Source organism: Hyla sarda, chromosome 6, assembly GCF_029499605.1.
Source record: "Hyla sarda isolate aHylSar1 chromosome 6, aHylSar1.hap1, whole genome shotgun sequence".
Lineage (NCBI taxonomy): Eukaryota > Metazoa > Chordata > Amphibia > Anura > Hylidae > Hyla > Hyla sarda.
Window position 1 is genome coordinate 33,238,627 of NC_079194.1, and position 23,813 is coordinate 33,262,439.

Below are 23,813 nucleotides of genomic sequence, written 5' to 3' on the forward strand. Positions count from 1 at the left end.
CTTCCGGCAAATTCATATCCCTATCGCTGTAGTCTCGAGCTATGAAGTTGCCTGGAGATTTAAACAGGTATATTGCCACCAGGGCTGGAAGAGAACCTTTAGTCGATACAAAAACAAAACAGTTTTTATATAATTTTACGGTATCCCGTGCCCTGATTCCAATGGTGTTTTTATATTTTTGTTACATCCCCCTGTTCACAAGATGTAGAAATTTTACACTTTGGTTGATTCTCAGCACTTTTCACTGAATTGTCAGAAGGGCAGGAATTTTAAAGGGGTTATCAACCATAAGGTGATTTTAGTATGTACCTGGCAGACAGTAATGGACATGCTTAGGAAGGATCTGTGCTTGTCTTTAGGGCTAAATGGCTGTGTTGTGAGATTACCATAACACTGTGGCAATCTAATGTGAACTGGGTATTTCCTGTTGAAGTTCGTTCTCTCAAACTACACATCCCGTAGTTCCTTGTTTGTAAATGTAAGGTCACTTTCCTCCCTCCCACACATCAGCCATTGAAACACAAATGAGCTGCATTCCATACAAAAGACCAATGTTTTCTAACCAGGGTACCTACAGCTGTTGCAAAATGATCTCTCTAACTCCCAGCAGTTGCTCTTCCCATTGAAGTAGACGGGCTCCCTTTGCACACCTGACTAGTGATGTCATCTCTCGACATACTGCAGTCTGGGAAAACCTGAGACCTGAGTAATTTTGTATGCTGTTAAAAATAAATATTAGGGTGAAAATCACAGAATTGTGAGACCACCGTCACACACAGGTACAGACACTATATTATCAACTACACTAACTTTACAGCCCCTGCAGTATAGTCAAATAAAAAAAAAAGCCTGGAATACCCATTTAATGCAATATAGGGAGTGAATGCTCTGCTAAGTTGGTGTGATTAGGGTCTTCATTAATGACATCCCCTGAACGAACACCCCCTCTAGCCTGCTATCAAATGCCCTCACCCTAGCGTTCACACCTGATTTTGCAGTAAAGTTCCCGCCTATATGACTATTCAGGGATAGTCAACCAAATAGCAAAAACGTCTATATTTTTGGAACAGGGGGCGAAGAAAGAAAGTAAAAATATTATTGGAATAAGAACACCTAAAGCTATAAAATAACACAAAAAAAACCAACTTGTTTAAAATTTATTTACTTACCCATTTTGACTGACTGTAGGTCCTCTTTAAAGTGGTTTCCAAGACTGGAAAAAATTTGGCCAAGATAGAAAAATTCCAGAAAAAATGAAAAACACTCACCTGATCAATTCCCCACCATTTCAATGCAGTTGGTTCTGTGGTCTCTGTCGGTCTTTGTCTACTGTGATATGCTGACTTGCCTGTATACCAGTGTGACCACAGAAACACCGTCAGGGACCATGGGAGAAGCAGCACTGGAATAGCATAAAGTTTGTTTTATGGAATATTCCTTCCTCAGTAAGTGTCAAAGAATCTGACTCTTCTTTCATGTGTAGCGGTCTTCTGATGAAATGCTATCGCTGTCAGTCGTACATAAGAGGGAGAGTTTTGATCAACAGCAGTCTCCTTTTTATCCTTTTATAGTTTATTTATTTATGCAGCAATAAAATCCAGAGTTAGTATATTCTACTTGATTCAAAATTTAATCAAAGGCTGTCCAGGCATGCTGGGAGTTGTAGTTTTGCAACAGCTGGAGGCACCCTGGTTGGGAAACACTGGTCTACATGGTTAAAAAGTGCATGGCCTAAATCTTTTTAAAGGTTTTAAAATGGAACTCCATTTAAACATCCAGACCGGCTTAGCACTTAGGCTGGATTCACACTGCAGAATTTCTGCCGGAGATCGAGCCGGCGGCGTTAGGACCGAGCAGACTACATTGCTGCCCCCATAGACGGCAATGCATTTCTGGGTGGATCTTTTGGGAGATCTGCTCAGAAATACATTGCCATCTACTGGGACGGCAATGTAGTTTGCGCGGTCCTAGTGCCGCCGGCTCGATTTCCGGCAGAAATTCTGCCCAGAAATTCTGCAGTGTGAACCTAGCCTTAGGGTCTATTCACACGGGCGGAATTTCCACACCAATTCTGCTTCCTTGGGTGGTTTCTGGCTTGTGTGGATTTTGTGTGGAATTGGTGCAGAATTCGTGTGGTAATTCCGCATGTGGAAATTCAGAAGTGTGCAATCCCATAGAATCCCAATAGAATTATTGGGCTTTCATTTGAGGCAGAATTCCGCAAGCAGAAATTCCGCCTATTCACGCGGGCCCATTCGGAAATTCCCTTGCAGAATTGTGTCCAATGGGATTCTGATACCCTGTATACCAGGTAGAATTTCCGCAGCAGAAATTTCTGCCACGGAAATTCCAATTCCATCCTCCGCAATCTGCGGAATCTGCTCGGAAACGCATTGCCGTCTATGGAGCCATTGGCTGTCCAGGCATGCTGGGAGTTGTGGTTCTGCAACAGCTGGAGGCACCCTGGTTAGGAAACACTACTTTAGCCCAAAGCCAAATTGACGAGGAGCTGAAAAATCCATGTCAACATCACCATAGACAATAATGACAGGGAAATAACAGGGATTAAACATGTGCTTACCCTAACTACTATACAATAGCATGTTTTGAAGCCTGTACAGAAGAACACAGGGAAATGCCATAGATAATTACAAGGGAAAAATTGGGAGCAGAACATTTTGTGCTGGAAGAATCTTGCTGGAAGACTTCCTTACGTGACCTTCCTTAATGCATTTGTTCCATATTTTAGAAGGATTTATTATATCAGTAATAGTTCTGACTTATTAAGCCTATAATAATAATATGATCATTCCAGATCTCCCAGTAACAGATTAAAGTTATAGTTGCCATCGGGTCTATGTCTGTTCATTGTTTATTACAGTGGTCCCTCAACATATGATATTAATTGGTTCCAGGAGAACAATCATATGTTGAAACCATCATATGTCGAGTACATATGTCTATGTAAAAATGGTAATTGGTTCTGGGGCCTCGGAACCATTGTATGTTGAATACATATCTCTATGGGAAACTGCTAATTGGTTCTGGGATGACCATTGTATGTGGAGTGTATGGGGAGTGTTTAACAAACCAGGGTGCCTCCAGCTGTTGCACAACTACAACTCCCAGAATGCATGTACAGCCATTGACTGTCTGGGCATGCTGGGAGTTATAGTTTTGCAACAGCTGGAGGCACACTGATAGGGAAACATTGATGTATGGGGTGTATAGTGTGTCTATGTATTGTATGTGATGTGTGACATCGCATACAGTACTGTACAGTTCTTTAAATACCTTCAGGGGGGACAGAATGTCCTCCATTACCATCCTGCTGACTACAGCTCTATAGGAAAGGAAGGGGAGGGCAGCCAACAGCTCATTGGATGCCTGCAGCAAGATGCTGCAGGCTATTGGCTATGGCTGCACTGGGGGGGCGGGGCTTGCACGGAGCTCACAGTGGAAGCCTGCGTGAGTTAGCAGGACAGCATGTGAGTAACAGGAGGCAGAACGGGGCACACGGGGCACATTAAACAACTATCTGTCAGTTGGTTAAGTTGTCAGCGCTGTCAGATAGCTGTTTGTACGATGGCCCCGACACACAGCAGCATCATATGTTGAGGCTGCCTTCAACATACGATAGGCTCTGAGAGGCCATCATATGTTGAAATGATCATATGTCGGGGCCATCATAAGTCGAGGGGTCACTGTATATCAAAGGAACACAGAAATGTACAGTACAGTGTTCCCTCAACGCACAATGGTAATCTGTTCCAAACGGACCATCGTTTGTTGAAACCATCGCATGTTGAGGGATCCGTGCAATGTAAAGTATAGGACAGTGGTCTACAACCTGCAGACCTCCAGATGTTGCAAAACTACAACACCCAGCATGCCCGGACAGCCGTTGGGTGTCCTGGCATGCTGGGTGTTGTAGTTTTGCAACATCTGGAGGTCCGCAGGTTGTAGACCACTGGTAGAGGAAGTTGTACTCACCTGTCCCCGCCGCTCCGGACCGTCACCACTGCCTGGGATGTTGCTGTCCATCTCTGTAGCCGTGTCCCCGAGGTGTCCCTGATGCTTCGGCAAGGCCTCTGCTTCCCCGGCATCCGCGCTCTGCGTCGCCGCCATCATGTCGTTGCATCCTATAGGATGACGGGACGGCGTGCGCAGCGACGTGATGACGACGATGGAGAGCGCCGACGATGCAGGGGATGCCGAAGAGGACGCGCCGGAGCCCCGAGGACAGGTAAGAGACTTCACCGGAGCTCACAGGGCACCATAAACGGCTATCCGGTGGCAGCTGAAGCAGTCTGTGCTGCCGGATAGCCGTTTATGCGATGGCCCCGACATACAAAGGCATCGTATGTTGATGCTGCCTTCAACATGCGATGGCTTCTGAGATGCCATAATAGGTTGAAATTATCGTATGTCGGGGCCATCGTAGGTCGGGGGTCACTGTATTTTGCAATTCAGTTTCTTCGCAAAGGAAATAACATTGGCTCAGATTTCTTAAAACTGTCCAATATGTAGTGTAAGCTTAGACTAGACAGTCTACGAATGCCCCAGATTTATCACAATGTATCATGCTGTTTGACAAATCTGCTGGTTTCTTACACTGTCTAGTCTTCTCCAGTCTAGGCTCTAGTCTTTCTGTCTAGGGAAAAGTATCTAAAAAGTGTCTTAGGATGCATTCACACCACGTTTGACTGAAAACAGTCGCCGGATCCATCTGGGAAATTTCAACAGGACCGGACCCAGCACCGCATCTCATTCATTTGAAATTATCTGACTCCGCTCGGCTCCTTTTTGCAATGTTCCCTGTTTTGTAGCCGGACTGAAAACCGTGACATACTGTATCAGCAAAAGGGGGCTTGAATGCACCCTAAAACTCCTAACAAATTTGACCTAAGTCACTTTTTTATGCAAATGATGCCAGAATTCCAGTGCATTTACAATATTTAATCTGCCCTACAGTTGTAACAATTAACCGACTTACGTACCCTGGGGGCCCGGCAGTCTGCTGTCCTGTATCACTCCATGGCTTGAATGCATCTAATTTTGGTACCAGGGTCTAGGTACCAGGGCTGGACTGGCTATCCGGCACACCGGGCACTTTCCCATAGGGAACACATGTAACTATAAGTGTATCTTATTGACTTGTCTATAGTTAAATGCTGTGCTCGGGTGTTAGACTGAGCAAAGAGCCATTGGCTTCTAGCCCTGTCAGTCAGTCTTATTATGCAGGCAGCCACAAGAGATCAACCGTCTGTTCCTCTGCGCTCTGCGCACATAAGTGACATCATCAGGTGCCAAAGCACAAACCGGAGGAGAAGCAGAGAGCAGAGGCCGTCCTGTGGACAAAGTACAGCACAGTATGTTTTTTTTTTGTTTTTTTTTATAATCTTGGCTACGACTTCCTAAAAGGCGCTGCTACTACTACTTAAAGGGGGCTGCTGTTATTACTACCTAAAGGGCATATCGCCCTTTGCCATTACTACCTAAAGGGGTCTACTACTACCAAAGGAAGGTTGCTGATATTACTGAGTAAAGTGGGGGGAGCTGCTATTACTACCTAAAGGGGGCAGCTACTACTACCTAAAGATGCTTGTTTCTACTACTGCCCAAAGGGTGCCGCTACTACTACTGTCTAAAGAGTGGCAACTACTCCTATCTAAAAGGGGCTGCTGCAGCTATTACTACCAAAAGGGAGCAGTTACAACTACCTAAAGGGGGCTGATGCTTCTATTACCTAAAGGGGGCTACTACTACCACCTAAAGGGGGCAGCTACTACAAATACCTAAAGGGGCTGCTACAACTACTACCTTCTAAAGGGGGCTGCTACTATAAATACCTAAAGGGGCTGCTACAAATACTACCTCCTAAAAGGGGGCATTACGCTCAGCTAATCACTTGCCACAGAGATGTCCCACCCCAGGAAGAAGGTCGGGCCTGGTCACGTTACATGATACTGCTGCTTAGACTATCACCGGTCAAGGTGGGACATCGATGTGGCTGGCGATTAGCAGCTGAGCGCAGTGTAACAGGCACCAAAAGCCAGAAGAAAACTGGGCCTGGAGGATGGGAAAGCAATATCGATGGCATCGGGGGAATGACGGAAGGCAAGTTAAATTTATTATTTTTATTCAGGAGCCAGGAATAATGGCCTAAGAAAAATTCACTAGAGTTCTCCTTTAATGACCCACTCGATCCACCTCTGGTGGCCACTTTACTATTGTATTTTGGAGCACTATATGAAGTTTCCAAATAAATTCTTTAAAAAGAGATTGCTGGTAAACAGAAGTTATTCTTTCCAGGGAAGGCGATGTCATGATGACAAGAACAGAATGTAATGAAGAAATCAGACATGACCTGATGGCAACCTACATTGTAAGTGGGGAAAATAGTTGAGGTACCTCCAAATATTTTATTATGATATAAAAGGGAACATTGGCTTTTAATGGCAAATAAATACATCCTGATCTTAGGGCCTTAGCAGAAAAAGAATTACTGCCTTATTAAATATTACACTGTATTTATGTTTGAGATAGTTCCTCAGACATATAAATAGAAGTCCCACGTGCATGGCATTCAAAGGGTCACGTGGTGCTGAAAGTCTAGAGCATCCTAGATATGTGTGCAGCCTTAAATAGTTAAACCTTTGGCATAATCTGAGCCCTATCAATGAAATTGCTCTGGATACATTGTTCCAAAAATATATGATTAGAACTACTCCAATTTACATTGTCTTTAGAGGCCACTGTTGGCTGCCAACCTACTAACAGTGTTGTGGTTTGGCTTACATTCAATTTCAATGACTTTAAATTGTGCACACCCAACAAATAACCTATAAATAAGTGTACAAGGTATAATAACTGTTAGGGCTAACATTTTCTACCAGTATTCTACACCATGTATCCTTAAAGGGGTACTCCACCCCTAGACTTCTTATCATCTATCCAAAGGATAGGGGATAAGATGTCTGATCACAGGAGTTCCCGCCGCTGGGGACCCCTGCGATCTCGGCTGTGGCACCCCAGACATCCGGTGCACAGAGCGAACTTCATGGCAATGCGGGGCGGAGGCTCGTGATGTCCCTGTCACGCTCCGCTCATGACGTCACAGCCATACCCCCTCAATGCAAGTCTATGAGAGGGGGCATGATGGTTGGATTTTGCAGAAAAGTCAAATGGTCTAAGGCTCCTATCTTGGAAAATGGAAAACTCAACACCGAGTTCCGTCCGGAGACGATGGGTCTCCCTGGTGGATCTATTAAAGATTTGTGGATCTTAGGTAAGATGTAAATTGAGGGAGTCACCGGATATTTAATCAGGAGGAACTCCCTCAACTTCTCATCAATCAAGCCCTCATTGAAGGCTTGCTCGACAATATTTGTCAATTTAATCATGATGTCATGTCTAGGGTCCCTATCCAGCTTTTCTGCAAAATCTTATATAAGGGATACTAGTGATTTTTTTGACTAAAATCAGAAACATATCAGTTCCTTCTAATGTGATTCTTGTCTCCTTTGACATCACCAGTTTGTACACATCTATCAATCACGATGGTGGCATGGGTGCAGTCCAGAAGGCACTTTCTACATCTACATTCTCCATGGCGGTCCAAGATTTTATGTTACAATTACTTTATTTGATTTTGACTTGAATTATTTTGTGTTTGAAGATCAATTTTATTTCCAGTTAATTGGGACCGCCATGGGGACAAATGTGGTACCCATGTTTGCCAATATTTATGTTGCAGCCATGAACGAGGGCGTCATCTATTTGTCCCACCACTTCAGACATAGTCTGGGGTGGTGGCCCTTTATAGATGAAGTCTTCCTCTTGTGGAAGGGTTCATTGGATGAACTCAATCAGTTTACTATCTTTTAGAACAATATTGATCCCAGTATTAAATTCACTATGGTACAATCCACAGACAGTGTAAGCTTTTTGGATGTTTTGGTCAAAAATGTGGGAGGTACACTTCATACTTACCTATACTCAAAATCGACCGACAAGAACACATTACTTCATTACACAAGTTGTCATCCAAGAAGGATGGTTGAATCATTGCCATATAGTCAGATGCTAAGGGCCAGAAGAGTAATTGATGATGGGAAAATGCTGGGGTCCTCACTGGACAAGATGTCGACAGACTTTTTGGACAGAGGATATCCACAGACAACAGTGGATAAACATAAAGTGGCATGAATGACGAGAGAATCAACATTAGTGACAAATACAAAAAGAACACAAACGAGAATTCCATTTATATCCACATATTCCATCTGTAGGGGACAAATTTCAAAAATTATTAACAAACACTGGTATATAATGAGGGATAGCTTCAAGGGTATCAAGGAATTTACCTTCAACCCCTTAATGTCATACAAAAGATCAAGGAATTTAAAAGATAGACTAGTTTGGACACTGATTGCATCTGACAGAGGTTTGAGGCAAACCACATTAACTACTCAGAGTTTGGGGTCTTTTCTTGTTGGCTAAGGGCCCTGTTTTTGTCCATCCATCAACTCACCGTACACACCCTTTGAAAACTTCCTTACATGTGACTCAACTTAGGTTATTTATGTATTGTTTTTTCCTTGTAAGCTCCTATACGTGGGACAAACCACATGGAGCTTAAAAACAAGGATAAACAACCATCGGTATTGTATCAGACGGGCTAGACTGGATTTGTCAGTCTCAAAGCACCTTTGTGAAAAAGGTCATAGTGAGAAGGAATAAAACATTTTACCTATTGATCATGTGCTGACCCCGGTGAAAGGGGGGGGGGGGGGGAATAGACTGGCATTGTTGAGAAAAAAGGGAACTTTGGTGGATACACCTACTCAACTGTTTGCGACCAAATGGCCTCAATGCCAAATTTATTGCTATTTAGATTGCATGCCCCTGGACCCTCAATATGTGCTGACAAAACTTTGGCTTATGTTGGTGAAACGCTTAAAGGGGTACACCCGTGGAAAACTTTTTTTTAAAAATAAACTGTTACCAGAAAGTTAAACAGATTTGTAAATTCCTTCCAGTACTTTTTAGGGGCTGTATACTACAGAGGAAATGCTTTTCTTTTTGAATTTCTCTTCTGTCACGACCACAGTGCTCTTGGCTGACCTCTGCTGTCCATTTTAGGAATTGTCCAGAGCAGGAGAAAATTACCATAGCAAACATATGCTGCTCTGGACAGTTCCTAAAATGGACAGCAGAGGTCAGCAGAGAGCACTGTGGTCGTCACAGAAGAGAGATCCAAAAAGAAAAGCATTTCCTCTGTAGCATACAGCCCCTAAAAAGTACTAGAAGGATTAAGATGTTTTAATAGAAGTAATTTACAAATCTGTTTAACTTTCTGGCACCAGTTGATTAAAAAAAAAAAAGTTTTCCCACGGGGAGTACCCCTTTAATTCTAGGTTATTCTAAAATATATTTTCTTGTATTTTTCAGATCTTAATATATGTATATGTACCGAGTTTCTGTGAAGGAGGACACCATTCGCCTTGTCTTTATATTGTTGTTCATGCATTTGTGATGTATACTAATTAATAAAATATACTAATGTGAGTTTACTGCTGTAATTGTTATATTCATTTTTAACAATAGTATGATCCACAATTATATCCCCAATTATATTGGGACACATTTAAAAACATCCCTTATTATGTTGGGGTACACTTAACACAGAAATAATTAGTTTTATGCACATATATGGACACAATAGTGTTCACATTATCTTTTCTTTTTATTATTTGATTATTTAGGAGTTTATTATTTATTTCATTTTTTTTGTAATATTTAGTTTTTTTAACCCCTTAAGGACCGGGGGTTTTTCCGTTTTTGCATTTTCGTTTTTTGCTCCTTGCCTTTAAAAAATCATAACTCTTTCAAATTTGCACCTAAAAATCCATATGATGGCTTATTTTTTGCGCCAACAATTCTACTTTGTAATAACATCAGTCATTTTGCCCAAAAATCTACAGTGAAGCGGGAAAAAAAATCATTGTGCGACAAAATTGAAAAAAAAAAGCTGTTTTGTAAATTTTGGGGGCTTCCGTTTCTACGTAGTACATTTTTCGGTAAAAATGACACCTGATATTTATTCTGTAGGTCCATACGATTAAAATGATATCCTAATTATATAGGTTTGATTTTGTCGGACTTCTGGAAAAAATCATAACTACATGCAGGAAAATTAGTACGTTTAAAATTGTCATCTTCTGACCCCTATAACTTTTTTATTTTTCCGTGTATGGGGCGGTATAAGGGCTCATTTTTTGCGCCGTGATCTGAAGTTTTTAACGGTACCATTTTTGCATTGATATGACTTATTGATATAAAAAGTGACCAAAAATGCACTATTTTGGACTTTGGAATTTTTTTGCGCGCACGCCATTGACCGAGCGGTTTAATTAATGATATATTTTTATAATTCGGACATTTACGCACGCGGTGATACCATATATGTTTATTTTTATTTTTATTTACACTGTGTTTTTTTTATTATTGGAAAAGGGGGGTGATTCAAACTTTTAATAGGGGAGGAGTTAAATGATCTTTATTCACTTTTTTTTTCCACTTTTTTTTGCAGTGTTATAGCTCCCATAGGGACCTATAACACTGCACACACTGATCATTGTTATCCCATAGGGACCTATACACTGCACACACTGATCTTCTATGTTGATCACTGGTTTCTCATAAGAAACCAGTGATCAACGATTCTGCCGCATGACTGCTCATGCCTGGATCTCAGGCACTGAGCAGTCATTCGGCGATCGGACAGCGAGGAGGCAGGAAGGGGCCCTCCCGCTGTCCTGTCAGCTGTTCGGGATGCCGCGATTAGCCGCGGCTATCCCGAACAGCCCGACTGAGCTAGCCGGGAACTTTCACTTTCACTTTTAGCCGCGCGGCTCAGCTCTGAGCGCACGGCTAAAGGGTTAATAGCGCGCGGCGCCACGATCGGCGCTGCGCGCTATTAGAGGCGGGTCCCGGCTTCACTATGACGCCGGGCCCGCCGTGATATGACGCGGGGTTACTGTGTAACCCCGCGTTATATCAGAAAAGCAGGACCAAGGACGTACCGGTACGTCCTTGGTCCTTAAGGGGTTAAGAAGTGTGTGAGGGACCTTTTATTTATTGGGTTTATGAACCTGGAGATAATGTAATCGTTCAAGAATAGCATTTTGTCCATTACAAGATAAATTATTGAGCCGTAATAGAGGGGTTGGCGCTGCTGGAAAGCGGACGCACTCTTGAATAGGTTGTAGGCAGTAGAACGGGTGTCATGGGGCTTAACGGTCTCTGGTACCAGAATCCCCCATTTACTGTGGGTCTGGAACCCTCTTAGGAGGGGAAGGGCCCACAGTTCTACAAACCAGGGAGTTCCCCTCTAGTATAGAGCCATGCTGAGCTTACGAAGTAGTTTGCTCGTATGTAAATATATTGCAATATTAGGACAGCACTGCCAGCTTGATGGCTTGCACCCTATGAGAGTCCCATGGTTCCCCTCACACATTATTCATGGTTTATTTCATATAATTTTAATTTTTTTTTTATATTAATTTTATTTTTGTTTCTTTTTCCTATATAAATTTTTTCTATATATTTTTTATACACGTAGAATAGGATTTTTTTGCATTTTTCACTATTATATAATTATGTCACATACTTATCACATAGACTTATAATTTATATATAATATATTAATTAACATTCTGATTAATAGTTATTACTCACATTAATTCATACTCACATTAATTCATAATAGTGCACATTATGGTTTAAAGGGTACCTTTCATCAAAAAAACTTGCAGAATAACTTTCCAATTGCATGTTATCAAAAAATATGCTTCTTTCTATAAAATTTTCCCCTTTGAAAAAATGACCACTAGGGGTCTCCCTACCAGTCATGACTGCAAGTTCTTTTTATAAATTTCAGACTCATGCTGGAGTCCTAAATCTCAGACTGGAGCCGGGACACAGACAAGCTCAGCTGGCAGCTCTGGAATCTTCTCCTCTCTGTTTACAACTGCATGTGCAGAGAGAAGAAAAATTGGAGCTCAGATAGTAAAATGAATGAGGGCATGCAGTATGGCAGAGCCAGGAGTATGCCCTGCTGTTCTATGAGCACAGTGCTGGCTCCTGCCTGTCTGATTGACAGGCAGGGAGCAGTGCTGAGCTTGTCTGTGTCCCAGCTGCAGTCTGAGATTTAGGACTCCAGCATGAGTTTGAAATTTATAAAAAAAAAAAAAAAAAAAAAAAAAAAAAAAGGACTGGCAGGGAGAGCCCTAGTGGTCATTTTTTTCAAAGTGGAAAATTAAATAGAAAGAAGTATATTTTTTAAAAACATGCAATTGGAACATTATTCTGCATATATTAATCTATTATATATCAAAAGTTTTTTTTTAAATGAAAGATACCCTTTAAGAGTTGTGGAAGGTACTAAGTTTCATGTTCTATTCTCCACGTATCCCATTCATATGCGATTAGCATTTGTGGTATCCATAAAGATGTGTCACATGATTGTTTTCTTTATCACATGATTGCAGCCGTTGATTCCAGGCATTTGCTCTATGTGTACAACGACTGTGGGTCACGTGGGGTACCCTGGCCTGGAGTTAAGTTGGTGATGCCGCAGTCGCCGCAGTCATGTGGCTCATCATGTGACTCGCGGTCAGGTGGTGCATCACGTGTCCCGGAAGACGGGATACACGGAGCTTATGCGGATAGTTCACGCATGCTCAGTTTAATTGTTTACAAGCCAGACACTGCCATCTTTAACATGCAGAGCGGGGGAGTTAATATGGAGCACTGTATTTCAGGCCTTGAACATTTTAATCATGTACAATGAATATATTTTACGCTTTATTATGTACTAAGGTACTCATAGGTTTACATGTATTTTGCACTTTATTCACTGCATACACATTATTCACGATTTTATGGATTATTATTAAATGATTGTTAATTAATTTGCTGGGTATATAAACCCTCTTATTTTAATGTATCACCATGCTTGAAAAAGGCTCCATTGAGGAGCTGAAACGTTGCTATTTTGTGTGTGACATAAGAAAATAAATTCACATTTTTTGCACTGGAGTGCTGCGCCATCACAGAGGGGTACACATAAATAAAATATAGCTTTTAATGGATACTTTAAAACAAAAAACCCCACAACACACTTAAACTTGGTGTAAGGACACCCTTAAAAAAAGGGGCACTGAGGACTAGTGCCCTGTCACAGGGAATGACAGACTATTAAGATGATGTATGTCTGTATAAGGGTTGTAAGGGAGAGTAGGGCCAGGACAGGTAAAGAGTCCCTAGTTGACCCTAGTGGGGAGATGTAGTGAGGTCTACCCCTACTCCCACTGGGACTGTCGGGGCACTGGCCCTAAAAAGAGCAACCCCTGCCCTGAACTACCCCTTGGACTGCACCCTAGAAGTCCCTAGGTGATATAAATAAATAACTTCCTTGCACTGGCATCACCCGACGCGTTTCTCCCACATCGGTGGCTTCCTCAGGGGTTAACCAGGCAAATAACAACAGTAGTTTAAAATAACACAAGGAAAAAAGAGTGGTATCACCAATAGATACACGAGTGCATAAGAAAATAAATCACACACAGTGTATTAAACAACATAAAGTGAACCATGGACTAGTGAGTATTGGCATATAGCACATACCTGGTCCGGTGAGTGATGCTATCTATCTATCTATGCCGTGTACCTGGGGGTAGTTGTCCACCCACAGGTGTATACTCACATATAATTCCCTTTGAGCCGCAGTGGCGGTTTCCCTGCGTGCGTTCACCACAGTGGTGGTGACGCGCTGCCTCGGGTGTCCTAGGCTTAGTCCTAGGCTGATGAGTTGCCGGCCTCACAGGTGCATCTAAATGCTACCTATACAAGATAATAGAGGCGCATTGGTATATTATTACAAAACAAACACAACAAAAACGTGGTTTTCAAATGTCAGGAAGTGCTCGAGCCCAAATGCTGGCATGAATTTATAGGGAATAGCAAGTCCTGCACTTGTGGTCCGTTGCTATGGGCAATCCCCAGCAAAAAATGCATACAATGGAGGATGTCTGCAACCAACCACAAGGACCAACATATATCATCCTTACCCGATGAATGGGTGTGTGGATGTGAACATAGAGAAGTACAGAAACACAACATAAACATAAATGCACTGGTGTGGTGGATGTAACAATGACATTAGCTAACCCTCAAAACTGATGTAAAATTGAGACATTAGCCAGTATATCCTTAAATGAAGGACATACCTGAGCCCGCATACCACGCCAAGGTTTCTTGGCTCGCTGACCGGGAGCGCTGCACTGACATTGCCGGCGGGGATGCGATTCGCACAGCGGGATGCGCCCGCTCGCGAATCGCATCCCAAGTCACTTACCCGTCCCGGTCCCCGGCTGTCATGTGCTGGCGCGCGCGGCTCCGCTCTCTAGGGCGCGCGCGCGCCAGCTCTCTGAGACTTAAAGGGCCAGTGCACCAATGATTGGTGCCTGGCCCAATTAGCTTGATTAGCTTCCACCTGCTCCCTGGCTATATCACATCACTTCCCCTGCACTCCCTTGCCGGATCTTGTTGCCTTGTGCCAGTGAAAGCGTTTAGTGTTGTCCAAGCCTGTGTTACCTGATCTCCTGCCATCTATTTTGACCACGAACCTTGCCGCCTGCCCCGACCTTCTGCTACGTCTGACCTTGCCTCTGCCTAGTCCTTCTGTCCCACGCCTTCTCAGCAGTCAGCGAGATTGAGCCGTTGCTAGTGGATACGACCTGGTTGCTACCGCCGCAGCAAGACCATCCCGCTTTGCGGCGGGCTCTGGTGAACACCAGTAGCCACTTAGAACCGGTCCACCAGCACGGTCCACGCCAATCCCTCGCTGACACAGTGGATCCACAACCTGTAAGCCGAATCGTGACAAATCCTTTTCTGTGAGAAATACTTCATTTTTTAGAAAAATTTCAGGGGTGCCAACATTTACAGCCATGACTGTATATATAATATAAATGCAATAATCCGATACCTAAGGTAGACATCCCTCCCAGGGCCACGTGGGGACCCCTGTACAGCACCTCGACGTACGTTTCATAGGAAACCACTTCATCAGGATGTGTAGGGGCTTTAAACCCACTGGTTTAAATACCCAGAAGCGGAAGAAGAATCATACAGCAGCTGATAAGTACTGGAAGGGTTAAGATTTTTATATAGAAGTAAAAAAAATAGTTTGCCAGCGGAGTACCCCTTTAAATAAGTCTAGCTTTGATGTTGACATTATACTCCATAAATGTTGGAGTAGATCAGTGGAAAGTCTTCCCATAAGTGTCTGACCTGCCATAATTTCTTCAATACTTTGTGAAAACTCTTTTAGGAAGTGAGAAGTATAAAAAAAAAAAAAAAATGTAAACAATACTAAAAACTTCAGGCCGTTCTATTGTCCGCAAAGCTCTGTGTTCATTCTATATTAAGAGATTTGAATTGAATCGATAGGAGAATAGCCCTGCAGAAAAGATGACCACCCAAAGGTAACATCTATGCTCACCTTACGTCTGCAAACAACAATTGACCTCTAGTCCTCAATGCAGCATTCCACAGTATGGCCGATAGTCATGGCGGTGTGGTTAGTGTTACTGCTCCGGAGCCCCAGGGCCTACACAAGCAGCCATTACTGAAGGAACAATGAATTCTATGCTGTACGGGAACATTCCTAAAGTGTATGTTAGACATTAAATACTGGTTTATGGCTTATATGTACAACTAATCTACATAACAAGTTTATACATACATTACATTACTTATATTGCAGTCCTATAAATGGAAACCACTGTGACCCTAAATTCAGACTCATAAATGGGATTTGCTTGTGTTATAGGTTTATTATGGTATGAAATGTGTAGTCCTGAGGTTAAGACCGCAGGGTAAAGGGAGTTTACTTAAATATTTGAAGGGAATGTTTATTTCTGAACACCATTTTACAGCTTTTATATATATCCAGAATGGAGGCAGCTCTGAAATGTGCACTGGGGCTGGAGCACGGAGTGTTGGCCTGGGTGGATATTACCCAATTTTAATACCTAAAATGATGGCGGTGCCTGTGATCTTGTGCATTGCAGTGATTTATGCTTACCCTGTTACCCCTTTATGTGTATGTACCACTTCGTATGTCTGTACACATAGCCCTTTCACTTTTGAATGCAATAAACGTGGTGCAATGCACATAAACACATTTGCATTAACTCTACAGTACCTGATACACATTTATGCATACACTTTCTTAGGGTAGTAGCTGGACCATTGGTATTGGTCCATGGGAACTATCCATGGAAGCAGAGCACCGTGGTCCAGAAAACAGGGCTGTAGCCAGGGACGCTGAACACCAAACAGCTGATGCTTAAAGAGAATCTGACAGCTGTTTCACCCACAGTAAACCCAATATACCAGGTTATAGTGCGGGTGAATAGCTGTAAGAAGAAGGGTAACTTAAGTATTTAGGTCAGGCATGTCCTAAGTTCTGCCCCGGTAACCCGATATGACTGCATTGCCATTTCGCTCCAGCACGCAATGTAGACGGGGAGCCGGTGTAGTGAAGAAAACTGTTCCCTGTAGAGAAATGTGTCCAAACAGCTTATGATAAATGCTGAGTCAGCAAAGCCACTCTGATTGGCTGAGATGCGCACACCTGCCCCAATACTATTGGTTGTTTGGGGGTGGGTGCAGCCTCGCTCTGCTCCGTATTTGGCGCCAACCCCCTGGATACATTTCACTACACCCCGATTTCTGAATTCTCACAGCTGAATATAGCAAACTGTATCCTCACGGAGAGATCGATGCAGGGGAGCGGAGAACAGGGATGTTGAAAACTGTGTCCCCGCTGCTGCAGCTCACTTTCGCCGCTGCTGCAAAACTGTGAACCCGATCTCCACACGGCTCTCATCAGCCTGAGGGATGTAGAAATGTGTGTCCCCGCTGCTGGCTCCCCCCATCCCCGATCCCTGCAGCGGGGATGTAGAAATATGTGTCTTGGGGTGCAGAGGCAGGGGAGACCGCTATCCATCACTGCTCTTCCCTGCCTCTGATTACTGCTTCTTCAAATCAGTGTACCCGTGCCTCACTGCTTCCCCACAGATTTTCTACATCCTCGAGGCAGGGGAGAGCTATTTTCTACATCCTCGAGGCAGGGGTGATCGCGCTCTCCCCTGCCTCTGCGCAGGAGGACACCATCAAGGGGAAGCAGTGAGGCACGGGTACACTGATTTGAAGAAGCAGTAATCAGAGGCAGGGAAGAGCAGTGATGGATAGCGGTCTTCCCTGCCTCTGCACTAGGACACACATTCCTACATCCTCGCCGCGGGGATCGGGATGGAGAGAGTCAGCAGCAGAGACACACATTTCTACATCTTCCAGGCTGATGAGAGCCGTGGGGATCGGGTTCACAGTTTTACAGCAGCGGCAAGAGTGAGCCGCAGTATCAGGGGCACAGTTTTCAACATCCCTGTTCTCCGCTTCTGTCCTGATCTCTCTGCTCTCATAGCGAGGATAAAGTTTGCTTTATCCTTCTGTGAGAGCGCGGAGATCGGGGTGTAGTGAAATGTGTCCACGGAGCTGGTGCCAAATACTGAGCTGAGCAAGGCTGCACCCCCCCCCCCCCCTCAACCAATAGTATGGGGCGTGTGTGCGCATCTCAGCCAATCACAGTGGCTTTGCTGACTCAGCATTTATCATCATCTGCTTGGAGACATTTCTCTACAGGGAACAGTTTTCTTCACTACACCAGCTCTCCCAGCTCCCCTGCCTCATCAATATTAATCCCCTGGCCTAACCCCTTCTGGGATGTGAGAGCCGAATGCAACAAGGATCAGATTGCTCATTCACCCCTTACCCCTCGCAGGCTCTCATGTCTCGGAAGGGGGCGTGCCGGGGGTGGAATACTGATGAGGCAAAGGAGCAGGGCGAGCCAGCTCCCTGCCTCCATTGTGCACTGTAGAACTTAGAACATGCCTAACCTAAGAACGTAAGTTCTTCTTTTTACAGCTATTCACCCGCACTTATAATTGGGTTTAATGTAGCTGAAATAGCTGTTAGATTCTTTAAAAAAACTGTAGATACCAAGGCCCCAAGTCAAGCAGGGCATGACAGTCCTGTTATTTTTGAATGCTGTGTAGAAAACAACCATACATGCAAAATAGCCTGACACGACTTTTGCCAAATCTCTGGCAGCTGTCACTGACAGCCTGGCTGCCCTCCCGTGACATCCACAACCTCAAAGCCCTGCTTATAAAGCGGTGAGTTCGAAACAGACGGCCCTAATTTTGGAACCCATAGGCCATGTTCCTCACTTCTAACATTATTTGATCCGCCATACCTACTAGCTTCGTAAATCACAATGGATGTATACCAGTGTTTTTCCAACCAAGGTGCCTCGAGCTGTTGCAAAACTACAACTCCCAGCATGCCCGGACAGCCAAAGGCTGTCCGGGCATGCTGGGAGTTGTAGTTTTGCAACAGCTGGGGGCACCTTGGTTGGGAAACACTGATATATATATACGAATGTAATGGGCTTAAAACAGATAGCTGTGCAGCCGCTGTATGCGTGTCGCACGGTAAAGGAGCATGCACAATGTTAAATAATGACATTACGCCATACAAATTGCGATGATCCATTACATTTGGACACATGAGGTTATCCGTGTAACGTTGCACATGAATTATCCGCAGCCTAATCGCTCTAATTGTCTTGACTTTGATAACTATTCCCATTTTTCTCCTTCTCTCGTACAACAGAACCTTGTTTGCACTTAATTTATAATTCACTTTAAACCAGCAGAAATCCTTTGCCCTTTCGATGCAGTAAATATTCCAAGAGATAAAAACTCTATAAACAACAACGACCATTATTGAGAGCGGATGTCATGTCTCGCACAGCATGGTAAATATATTGTGCGGTGTGCATTATGAGCTAGGTAATCTATTCATTTACATTACTTTAAGACCGCATTCTGGGCCTTTTTCCTTCTAAATAGGATTGTAAATAATTGTCGGTCTTGCAGGTTTCATTATGTTTCGGAGAAAATTCGATTCGGCCTTCCGTAACTCAGATGCCGCAAACCGAGTACAAGATGGTGTTATTTATTTTATTTTTTAAAAAAGGGGGGGGGGGGTTTAAAGGTTTACTTCACAGGATAGACAGAGTATTTAGAGACAATAATACCGATGAAACACGCGCTTGCTCTTCTATTATGTGTGGGGAGCTTATTTTTTGCAGGACGAGCTGTACTTTTTATTAGCATCATCTTTCTTACATGCTACCGTACCTTTTAACCCCTTAAGGACTCAGCGTTTTTCCGTTTTTGCATTTTCATTTTTTCCTCATCACCTTCTAAAAATCATAACGCGTTCAATTTTGCACATAAAATTCCATAGGATGGCTTTTTTTTTTTTTGCGGCACCAATTCTACTTTGCAGTGAAATTAGTCGGGCATAGCTGTTCAAGTGCCTCAACCCGGCACACCTCTTCATTCAACTTCACCTCCATTTCCCCTTGTGCCCCCGGTGTCCCTTGAGCAGCTTGGCTCCTCCTCCTTGACACATCTCTAGTTATGGCCACTTTCAAGGTCCTGCGGTGATGTCTGCTCTTGCACAGTAGCAAATGTCGGCTTTTCTATAATCCTGGCCAGCACCATGGAAGCATTCTTTGTAAACTATGCACAGCAGCTCCCTACCCAGCCACCTTTCGGTCAGGGTATAGAATTGTAAAACAAAACTGATCCTGGGCATTTATAGTAGCCTCAAAGGGGTACTACGCTTCGAAACATGTTATGCCCACCCCCCCACCACCCCCCATCCGGTGCACGAATTGAACTCCACTCCTTACCTGATGATGGGCGACTACATCCGTCACGCCCCCTTTATTCATGTGTATGGGAGGAGGTGTGACTGCCATGTACTAGAACCACGCCCGCTCCCATAGACATGAATGGAGGGGCGTGGTGTCTCGTCACAAACCCGGAAGCTCCAAGCTTCCATGTTCTGAACGCTACAGTCACTGGCCCGTAGGTCCTTTGGATAGGGGATAAGATATTTAGGAGCAGAGTACCCCTTTAAAGCTGGACTTTTTATCTGTATTCCCTAGAATAACTATTATAGTGCTGGACTATTTTCTATCGACTTTCTTTTGGCTAGTATTAGTGATTCTAATGTGCAGCTTCTACTGGAGCCCGCATTGTAGGAACACATTATACTCCACAATGCTGCCAGTGCTGGGAGCCTAAGAGACCGTGTAGAACACTTAGTGCCTCATAGTGTCCCATAGTGCACAGTGCAGAGGGTTCCTACAGTGTTGGGTCCTACAAGACATAGATGCCCAGGAAACCAAGCAGAACATTGTGTCTTATGCGGTGTCCCGGTACCGTATAGTATACTGTACCTTGTATGGTGGTCCCCAAAGCCAGAGTTACTTTGTTCCAGTAGCATCCTCCTGGTGGGATAGCCCCTAGTCACCTCTTCCTTCTTTAATTTTGTGATGTTTATATGTATATTTAATGGTGAATATAGTGTTGCAGGACCTTAGGTCACATGACTAATGTTAATTCTATTAAGGTATGTTAAAGGACCTTCCTAGGTCATGTGTGTGGTCACATGTTTAGACCATAATTTCTTGTAAAGTGAATGACAGATGGTATGGACCAATGAGCTCAAGGCCAGACCCTGCCCATATAAGGGAGCTGCCAACCAATCCTTTCTCTCTCTTGCTCCTGAGCTGCAAAGCAAGCAGCATCTTTTGGGTTCTGGACTAGCAGAGAGTAGAGAGCCGTGCAACTTTCAAAGACAAGACCAGGCCGAAGCCTGACAATACCAAACCGTGAGTTTTAATACAACTCCCCGCTAAAGTTCGCGGGACTGCTGGACCTAAACTCAATTCCCTAAATCCAGCGGGACAGCGCATATAAATCTCCTGAGCTTAAAACTCACAAGGTCCCAACCAACTGTCAGGATCCTCATAGACTCTGATTGTACAAAGACTGTTGCTGTTTGATTCTGCATAAAACCTGCAGTAAAAGTTCCGACAGTTTTCTGAAACCTCCGCTTGGGGACAATCATTTATTATACCTCCCTGTCGCTCTTGGGACGGGTGGAGATAGGACAAGCATATACAGAGGAGCCCTCACCCTGGCATCACGACAGTTAAGGGTTAAACCAGCACCCTTTCATCACTGCACAGCTACACCCCATATACCCTATACCCCCACAAGCTTACCACACTTATATGTCAGATTCACCGTCAGCACTGACTATGTCTGCCCCATGCTACACATTAGAATAAGTACACAAAAGAAAGTGTTAAAGGCACAAAAAAACAGTACGTCATCCAAACCCCATTGTGATAAGGGGGTCTTTCACATTGCCATGACTACATTGGTGCCTGGAGTCTCTAAGGCTGGGTTCACACTACGGTTTGTAACTACGGCTCCCGTATACGGCTGGGAGGAGGGGTGGGCGGGGCTTAATCGCGGCACCCGCACTCAGCCGTATTCGGGAACCGTAGTTAATGTATGTCTATGAGCCGACCGGAGTGAACCGCAGCCTCCGGTCGGCTGTGTTTTCGGCCGTATTCGGTTTCCCGACTGCAAGCAAAAACGGGGTCGACCACGTTTTTGTCTGCGGTCGGGAAACCGCATATGGCCGAAAAAGCAGCCGACCGGAGGCTGCGGTTCACTCCGGTCGGCTCATAGACATGCATTAACTACGGTTCCCGAATACGGCTGAGTGCGGGCTCTGCGATTAAGCCCCGCCCACCCCTCCTCCCAGCCGTATACGGGAACCGTAGTTACAAACCGTAGTGTGAACCCAGCCTTAGAGACTCCAGGCACCAATGTAGTCATGGCAATGTGAAAGACCCCCTTATCACAATGGGGTTTGGATGACGTACTGTTTTTTTGTGCCTTTAACACTTTCTTTTGTGTACTTAGTGTGAACCCAGCCTAATTTTGTTACCTGAGTATAAACCATATTATACCAAAGAAAGGATCACCTTATTATACATATTAAAACTTACAAAAAAGTAGAAAGTATTTCATGCAATTAGGGAATGGGAACATTTTTAAAATAGCCAAAAAACAGCCAGTCAGCTCTTTACCGGTAATTATTATAGTACATAATGCATTATTACAAATAATTATGGTGAGATCTGTAAACATGCAGGGGGGAGATTTATCAAAACCTGTTCAGAGACAGAGTGGTGCAGTTGCCCATAGCAACCAATCAGATTGCGTCTTTCATTTTTTCCCTCTTTGAAAATGAAAGAAGCGATCTGATTGGTTGCTATGACCAACTGCACCACTTTTCCTTTACACAGGTTTTGATAAATCTCCCCCCGCAGTGTGTATTGTATAGAGCAGTGGTCTTCAACCTGCGGACCTCCAGATGTTTCAAAACTACAACTCCCAGCATGCCCGGACAGCCGATGGCTGTCCGGGCATGCTGGGAGTTGTAGTTTTGAAACATCTGGAGGTCCGCAGGTTGAAGACCACTGGTATAGAGGATAAAGAGCACTAAGGGGGAGATTTATCAAAACCTGTGCAGAGGAAAAGTTGCCCAGTTGCCCATAGCAACCAATCAGATCGCTTCTTTCATTTTGCAGAGGCCTTGTTAAAAATGAAAGAAGCGAGCTGATTGGTTGCTATGGGCAACTGGGCAAGTTTTCCTCTGGACAGGTTTTGATAAATCTCCCCCTAAGTAACCAGGGGAAAACAACTACCCCTCTTTACCTCACTCATGCATTCACACCACGTTTTTTCAATGTGAAAACCATACGGAACCGTATTGAAAACCGTATGCATTGACTCTCCATTGAAAACCTTATGCCAAAAGATGCATCAGGTTGTGTCCATTTTGCGTCTCGTATGGTTTTGTCCGTTTTTTTCCCCCCGTACCAAAAACCGTAGCCACAGTTTTTGGCCCGAGTGAAAAACTGTATTGAAACGTATACGTTTTTTTTTAACATGGGAGTCAATGGGAACCGTACAGAACCGTATGTGCGTACGGTTCCAAACGGTTTTCACCATACAATTTGCACAGTTTTTTTTTCTTGGAATTTCAATCAAACAAGTGAAACTTTATTCATAATGGAGTGAAAAGTTAAAAACGTGTACTTTTTTTTTTCTTAAAAAACGGATGCAACCAGACATCATTTTTCAAACCGTATACGGGTTAAAATTCGTACACACGTTTTGATACAGTTTAGTCCGGTTTTGAGGAATCCGTTCTTCATCAAAAACCTGATACGGAAACTGTATTGCAAAAACGTGGTGTGAATTCAGCCTAAGAAGTCTCTACCTGCACCTACCTGCAACAGTATTGCTCACTACATGACAATAGATGGTATGAAGGTAAACTCACCCATAGGGAATGCTGCCGCTGGGAGCCCCGACGTACGTTTCGTCTACCTGGACTTTATCAAGGGACATAGGGGGAGATTTATCAAAACCTGTGGAAACAAAGGGGGAGATTTATCAAAACCTGTGCAGAGGAAAAGTTGCCCAGTTGCCCATAGCAACCAATCAGATTTCTTCTTTCATTTTTAACAAGGCCTCTGCAAAATGAAAGAAGTGATCTGATTGGTTGCTATGGGCAACTCAGCAACTTTTCCTCTGCACAGGTTTTGATAAATCTCCCCCGATATAATGTGCCAGCTACCACTTACTCTTTTTATATGCCACCATGATTGGCGACTAGCGCCATCTGAATTGGGACCCGACCTTTGGTCCCGGAAGCACACTCCACCC

The 23,813-nt window shown here is 43.8% G+C and overlaps 1 long non-coding RNA gene across 1 annotated transcript in view; it reads right to left on the reverse strand.

Annotated features, from left to right (window-relative positions):
• Positions 1-23,813, reverse strand: part of LOC130275460 (uncharacterized) — a 95,447-nt gene extending 71,634 nt beyond the window's left edge. The window contains exons 1-2 of the long non-coding RNA XR_008844788.1: positions 23,732-23,813; positions 23,428-23,515 (exon numbers count right to left, since the gene is read on the reverse strand). This is a non-coding gene — a long non-coding RNA (uncharacterized LOC130275460). The remainder of the gene's footprint in view (positions 1-23,427; positions 23,516-23,731) is intronic.